We start from the raw sequence: 8007 nt of genomic DNA on the forward strand, positions 1-8007 counted from the left end.
ATATTATATATATTATATATATACATATTATATATATTATATATATATACATATTATATATATATATATATACATATTATATATATATTATGTATATATTATATATATATTATATCTGTATATTATATATACATTATATATTATATATATATTATATATATACATGTATATATATTATATAATATATATGTATATTATATATATATATATTATATATGTATATTATATATATAATATATATTATACATATTATTTATATATATATATATATATATATATATATATTATATAGTCGTTATCATCGAGGTTATCCTTGAGGGGTACCGAATTGAGCTTTCGTTACATTTGAATATGTTATATAGAGTTCTTCATTTAGGGGCACTTTTTTACGTTTGGGTGTATACACTATATAACATCAAAGATTCCGTGTGATTGTCTCTAATATAAATGGTTGTGTGTTTGATTATCATAAAGGGAATCGTGTGTGTGACATGTAATTTCTGAACCTACCTCTGTTTCTTCTCGCTGTTTAACCATCTGGCAATTTCTCATCCTGGAGGGAGACTTGATACCTGTTTGACGAAGATTTATCACTCCAAGACGATGAAATGGTTTTATAGTTTTTTATTTCACTTTCCCCAGAGGTTCTGCAGCAGGTGTAAAGTGAAATCTCTTGTGTGGGCTCTTCTTCACACACGTCAGTGTTAGTCTCCCCCCTCCCCAGTTAAGAGGGGGGACCACGGAAAACGTCCGTCTTCTTCAAAGCTCAAATCAAATCTCCCAGATCTAGCCAACCACGTCACACATACGTAATTTGGTCAGCTGACCTTTGGTTCTGGTAAACGTGTCTACCTCCACGTTTACCCACCTCTCTCTCTCTCTCTCCCTCTCTCTCCCTCTCTCTCTCTCCCTCTCTATTCTCTTATAGAGACAGAGAGAGAGAGAAAATAGAAAGAGTAAGAAAGCCAGAGAGGGGGGAGAGATGCTCGTTAACATATATATATATATAACAGAAAATTAAAAAGAACACACCGATTGATGTGTTCATCAACGTTTCGTTTTGAACTGAAGACAAAACGTTGATGCACATATAACTTGATTTGTTCCGTGTAATGTTATCTCTCTCTCTCTCTCTCTCTCTCTATATATATATATATGTATATATATATATATATATATATATATATATATATATAGAGAGAGAGAGAGAGAGAGAGAGTTTGAACTGACAGAGAGTTTAAAGTTTACTCTCTTCACATGCCTATGGCGATGCCGTGAGCTGAAGTCTTTTCCAACAGGTTTAACCTTTAAACTATCAATCAGAGACAGGGAACACGCATGCTTACAGCAAGGGTAGGTAGGGCACAAATTAATCCCAAGTAGAGTTTTTAACAACTGTTCAAATAAACATCAATTACAGATCGAAATCTGAAGTTAGTCTATCTCATTTCTGCAACGTATATTACGACTTGTTTACAAAACTCGAACCCAAAAATAAATCGATATATCATACAAGCAAGAATTTCAGGAAGTCATCCATCTTTCGGCAAATAAGAAATTTAGAAAAATTTTAAACCCAAAACAATCTCGAGTATAGTTTTTATTAGGTTGTCACCGTTTATCAAAGGCGAAGTGCCATTTGATTATTAGCGTTCATGATTGTCGAACAGACTGTGAAACAACACCGAGATGATCGGTTATGGTGGAAGTTATGTAGTGTTTGATTATTTTACAACAACAAATACTTTACATTATATTTTGAATCGACCTTGTCAAAGTTAGTTGGGGTGCAGCGTCACGATATAATGTGCGAAAAACCAACAGTTCTAAGAAAAAAACCTTGCTCATGGATTTTTCGCATAGTTTTAGGCATTAATTGATTTTTCGCATAGTTTTAGGCATTAATTGAGAGTACGGGAAATTATTGGCAACTGTTGTAGCTAAACAAGTATTTATTTCGAATGTTTTGCAGGGGGGAGCATATATTGAAGCTCAGCCAGCCATTTATTTCAGTATTTATTTTGGTGAAGGATCAAACTTTGATTTTGAAAGCAAAGGTTTAAACCCATAAGACGCTCGAAGTCGGAAGAGAAAGAATAAAAAAGATATCAATCTTTGTGTAACTTAGTGCACATGCGCGCATGATAATGCATAGGAAGTGATGTCACCGATAGAAAAAAAAAGACTATAAAAAGGAGAAAGAGAGTGATCTCGAAGGAAATGAGATAACGTTCAAGATCTCGTAAGAAACGTGGCGTACGTCCTGAATCACGTGAGTGACGTCATGGCTGTACTAATGAGTAAATAAATATTGTTGTTACAAAGAGCAAGCGAGTTGGATTTATTTCCTCCTCTGCGACTGAAACTGCATACAACGTGTGCTCTTCCGTGGACAACGTTATATTTGGTTATATTTGCCGGTCATTGAAATGATGGCATCTATACAAATAAAGACGAATTATCGTAAAACACATTTTGTGAGATGGTTGATAAAGATCTGGAAGAGTATTAGACCAAATAGTTATTATTGAGGCACGCTAAGATTAATACTGCAACCTTCGGAATTCTGCCCATCAAGAACTACTTAAAAAAAAAACTGTCAGCAAAAAAGGTTGGCAGAGTATTTCTTGATATTATGTACTTGAAAAACTTGTAAAGTAGATGTTGATGACAAACCTATTGATTGCTTGAGGTATGTCGAGAACTATTGACATAGAACCGAGGCCATCGTCAGTAGATTTACTATTTTTTTTTATTTATTACCGCCAGCATATCAGCTGTTAACTGCAGAGTACAGAATCCATATTCTTTGTCACTAAATAGGTTGCTTTTGCTTATGAAAGTCATAATATTCATCATGGACTCGTGCGACTTACTCATGGCGTACAGAAAACTGATTTATATGTACTTGGATGCAGAAGACTAATTCCCGATATGTTTAGATAAGGGGCAGACAGTCGACGTTTTCATAGTTGTTTCGAAACTTATTGCTCGAGGACCTTTTCGCCTCCATACATTCTGTTTCTCACAGAAGTGGCGTTGCTTGTCTTTCTCTCTTCAATCTTTACTTTTATAGCAGGTGCTCGACTGAGCTTTAATTTATAGCCCCATTGTGAAACGTTCGCAACAAATATTCGCCTACCTAAAAGAACCATCAACAGTTTCTCTCAATTCTCTATTAGTGTAAAACAAAACGAAATTTCATGTGCAGAATGTCCTTCTTAGAACTGTCCCTCTACAGAAAAAAATGGTGCTTCTTTGATTAAATGACCACCCATTTAATCAATTCAGTTTCGTATGTTATATTAAATGTTATTCTTAAAGTTTTTTTCCTTTTCATACTCATCTAGAAACCATTATATATATATATATATATATATATATAAAATACGTATTATGTGTGTATATATACATATGATACGTATAATTTATGTATATATATATATATATATATATATATATATATATATATATATAATCTTCCTTTCACATTTGTCTGTCACTGGCAGCTGTCACTAAAAATAAAGAGCCTATTTTGATTGTGAACGATAATGGATTCTGTGCGGGTGAAAATCCCCGCGTGTTTTTTTCTCTTCTGATTAACACAAGACGGCAAATAAATGTAATAAAAAAGACAAGCGAGCGAACTAAAAAAAATAAAGGCATTAAGAAATAAATAAAACCAGAATAAAAAAAAGATGGCCATCGTGCGGCTTTTTGTTTAAAAGCCCAGACTTTTTCAAATGCAGTTCAATTTTTTATGTTTAGTTGTGATTATATTAATCGTACGGCGACTTTGGGGTAGCAAATGGATTTCTGTCTTTAGTTAGTTCGATGCCAATATGCGTCGCCCTTCAACAATTTAACCAAGTCATCGATTTCCGATGATGTAACTACGTTTTTGGCAGCCGCAATATGGTTATGGCACGTTGAAAAAAAAAACGGTTCCCGTCCGATAAACGCAGTTAAAATATGGTGAATCTGCTCAGTACTTAAATGGCCTGGTCGTTTTAGAAATCCCATGTGTCGTATATTTGAAACTTACAGTTAAAAGCATTTTATCTCTTATGTTTATACTAGCTTCCCCGCCCTGACGCGGCCTGGGATTCTTAAGAGTGTCTGCATTTTTTGCAAGTAAGATAATTTTTATCTTTATTATCGAAACATTTCGGCCGCTATAACTTTCGAGCTTTTTCATTTAATCAGTTAGGTTTTAAAGCCGCAACGTTCCTTTGTGTTATTTCTGTTTGTATCCATAATGAAGAAAGAAGCTTTACACTTCATTTTTTTTAGTATATCGTCGATTTTCAATATCAGTTTAAGTATGTAATCCTTTTTCTTTGGTATTGGAATGTTTTTAAGTGAAACTTCAAAGTTGATCCTTTCCATGTTTGTTATTCTTGAGACACGAAGTAGAGTGCTCTACTGTAAAGGAGCGTAGATATTGTATTGGTAGTAATTATTTGTTTGTTTAAAACAAAATATTAGTGTGTCACCCAAAAGAGTGCTCAATGTTTAGACAGAGCCAAAATAAGTGAATTTAGTTTACAAACAAATGGCTACACATAAGCATACATGTTTCAGCGAAAACCCAGTAAGGGAATCGCTTCGTTAGGCCAAGGACAACTCTGGCTGTTCCAACTCAAACATTGCCTATTTATAACTAGGACTACATCATATTTAAGTGTAAAGGGGGAGACAGTACCTAAAGAGAAAGTATATACATTAAAATGTGATCATCCATTATGTTAATTATATTAATTTATTTATTTTTTATTATTTTCTTTAATTTATAGTGCGTCAAGAGTTTCAAGTAGAGTTCCAATATTATCAGTAAATTCCTAGTTCAGTAGGTAAGTTGTGTAGAATAGGAACCCAAGTTTAAAAAAAGGGAACTGTTGTATTCAACTGTAATGTGTACATCATAAGTATAATTATTTATTAATATTAATATTAATCAGTTAAAATATATAGTTATGTGAATAATTCATTAGGCCACTAACGTTTAAAATAAAATAAATCGTTTACGATTTTTGAAAAAAGTTTACGATGTAATGAATAATTAACGAAATAATGTCAGTTATATTATTCATTGTAAATGCTAACGTTAAAAAAAAAACTTACGTATAAAATAAATGGTTAACTTGTAAATAAATCAGTGTCCGTATAATATTACTTTTGTAAATTCTAACTTTTCCAAAATTACGTATAAAAATAGGTGATTAAAGTATAAAAATAAAATAAATTAGGCTCGATGAGGTGACCATTAAAACCTACGTTAAACGATTATGAAAAGTATAATTATGGTATTATAACTACATGACGATTAAAGATAAATAAAATAAAAAATAAAAAAATAGAAAACATCTTTAGTTAAAAATTTAACTTATTAGGTATAGTGTATGATTATTTGATGTTAAAATACAAATGTTTAAAATAACGTTTAGAATAGTTTCAGTATAGAATAAAATTAGTTATGGGAAAAGAATAAAAGGTGCGGGGGAAACTGGAAAAACTATAAAAAAACTATAAAAATCTTATTTACAAACTTAGGCGTTTTAGAATTTTTTAAGCGTATGTATCTGAAAATGCTTGCAGGAGATGGCCGATTCTTATTTTATATTTAAAAGTTTGTCACGGTCTTTAAAATTAGTAATCTCCATTTTCTCATGCAGGCATAAGAAACAAGGTGACTGCAGGTATGTGTGCATATATATATATTTACATAGGAATGTGTGTGTATATATATATATATATATATATATATATATATATATATAGGCATGCGCCGTTGGACCTCACTTGTTAGGTCACTAACAAGTGAGGTCCAACGGCGCATTGGTATGGCTGCTGCAGCCTTTGGCCGACTCTCGCACAGAGTTTTTATGAACCGTAACCTCACCACCACCACCACCACCAAGGTTTCTGTCTACAGAGCAATCTGTCTCTCCATCCTCTTGTATGGCAGCGAGTCATAGGTGCCTTATAGACGCCACCTGAAAAAGCTAGAAGCAGTTCATACCAACTGCTTACAGCGTATACTAGGTTTAAAATGGTGGCACAGGGTGCCACACAATGAGATACGCAGGCGCACTCAAATGGACCCACTTGAAATGATTCTAACTCATAGACAACTTAGGTGGCTTGGTCACACCATCCGGATGCCAGCAGAAAGGCTCCCACGCAAGGTCCTCTACGGGGAACTTGCAGAGGGCAGACGCAACCCTGGGGGTCCACGTAAACGTTTCAAGGACCAACTAAAAACATCATTGAAAAAACTGTGGCATAGAATCCAACGCCATCGAACATGCTGCTGCTGATCGGAGAAAATGGCGAAACATCTGCCAAGAGGGCTTGGAAACTTTCACCTCAACCTATAACGACCGAGCAGAGCGAAGAAGACACCAAAGGCGCGCGGCGCAGCGGGCAGACGGCATCTTCCCCTGTGCTGCCTGCGGCTGTGTATGCAATTCACAAATTGGATTCCACAGTCACCAGCGAGTCCATCAGGCGTAATCTATCTGGGACTGTTAGGCATGGTGTAACGTCATCGTCGCAGCGACGGACTACTGAAGAGAGAAGAGATATAGACATGTGTGTATATATATATATATATATATATATATATATATATATATATATATATATATATATATATAGGTATGTGTGTATATATATATATACAGGTATGTGTGTATATATATAAATGCAATTCTTGGTTCGTTCAAAATCGATAGAACCATATGTCTACATTACCAATTTATTCGAAATTTTCAAACAATCCATCTTTAAAGTCGAGGGATGTTTCTATGTCATTAAAATAAATGAACATCGCCAATTATAAAAATATTTAATAAAATAAAAAATATTTTCCTAAGCCCATGCTGCGGAACTGTTTCTGTTGGGTAGATTATTATTAAATCATTTCTTTCTGATAGGTTCATAAGAGTAGTAGTTGAGGGGCAAAAATCAGAAGCTCACAGTATTAATGCCGGTGTCCCTCAGGGGTCCATCCTGGGCCCAACTCTTTTCCTGATCTATATTAATGATCTTCCAAATCACATCCTTACATCATTCGTAGACATTTATACTGACGACACTACCATTTATGGTAGCACATCTAAGACAGTAAACGACCAAGTTCTCTCCAATTCTCTCTCCTCTAATCTTGAGCACGTAGTACAATGGGGAAAGGAGTGGCTGGTTACTTTTAATGCATCTAAGACCAAGCTTCTCTCTTTACATCATCAACATTCTGATCCCCATCTGGCATCAATTGAAATGAATGGCTCTCGTCTTCAGGAGGCCTCAAGTTTTGACAAGGTTCTGGGCTTGACCTTTACTCCTGATCTTAAATGGAACACGTACATAAAATCTGTTGCCACGGCCGCTGGAAAAATGGTGGGATCTTTCTATCGATCCGGTAAATATCTAACTGCTGATGCTATTCTCTGTCTATATAAGAGCCAGGTACGTCCAATGATGGAATACTGTTGCCACATCTGGGCAGGAGCTGCTAGAAAGGACTTGTCCTGCCTTGATAGAGTTCAAAATAGACTTCGTAGCCTCGTAGGAGATGTCCTTTTCTCTTCCTTGCAACCTCTATCTCACAGAAGAGATGTTGCGAGTTTGTCTCTGATGTATCGTTATTTTCATGGAAGGTGTTCAACTGAGCATCAATCTATGGTCCCCCCCCCTCGCCAAACTTTCACAAGAAACACTCGTCTAGCTGTACACACTATCAATAATTCCCTGCACTCTTTATCTGTGCCTAAACCTAAACGTAGATTCCATGAACAAAGCTTCTTTCTTTCTGCTCGGCTGTGGAATTGTCTTCCGTTTTCCTGCTTTCCGGCTTACTACAATATGGTTGTGTTCAAGTCTAACGTAAATAAGTTCTTGATGAGCCGTTCTATATAAGTTATCAAATGTACCAAATCTTCATTACTATTGATTACTATATTGTCCAATGTCTACTGTACACTCTTTAACCCTTATCCTTGAGTG

Source organism: Euprymna scolopes, chromosome 10 (genome assembly GCF_053919585.1).
Source record: "Euprymna scolopes isolate OS-2025 chromosome 10, ASM5391958v1, whole genome shotgun sequence".
NCBI classification, from domain to species: domain Eukaryota; kingdom Metazoa; phylum Mollusca; class Cephalopoda; order Sepiida; family Sepiolidae; genus Euprymna; species Euprymna scolopes.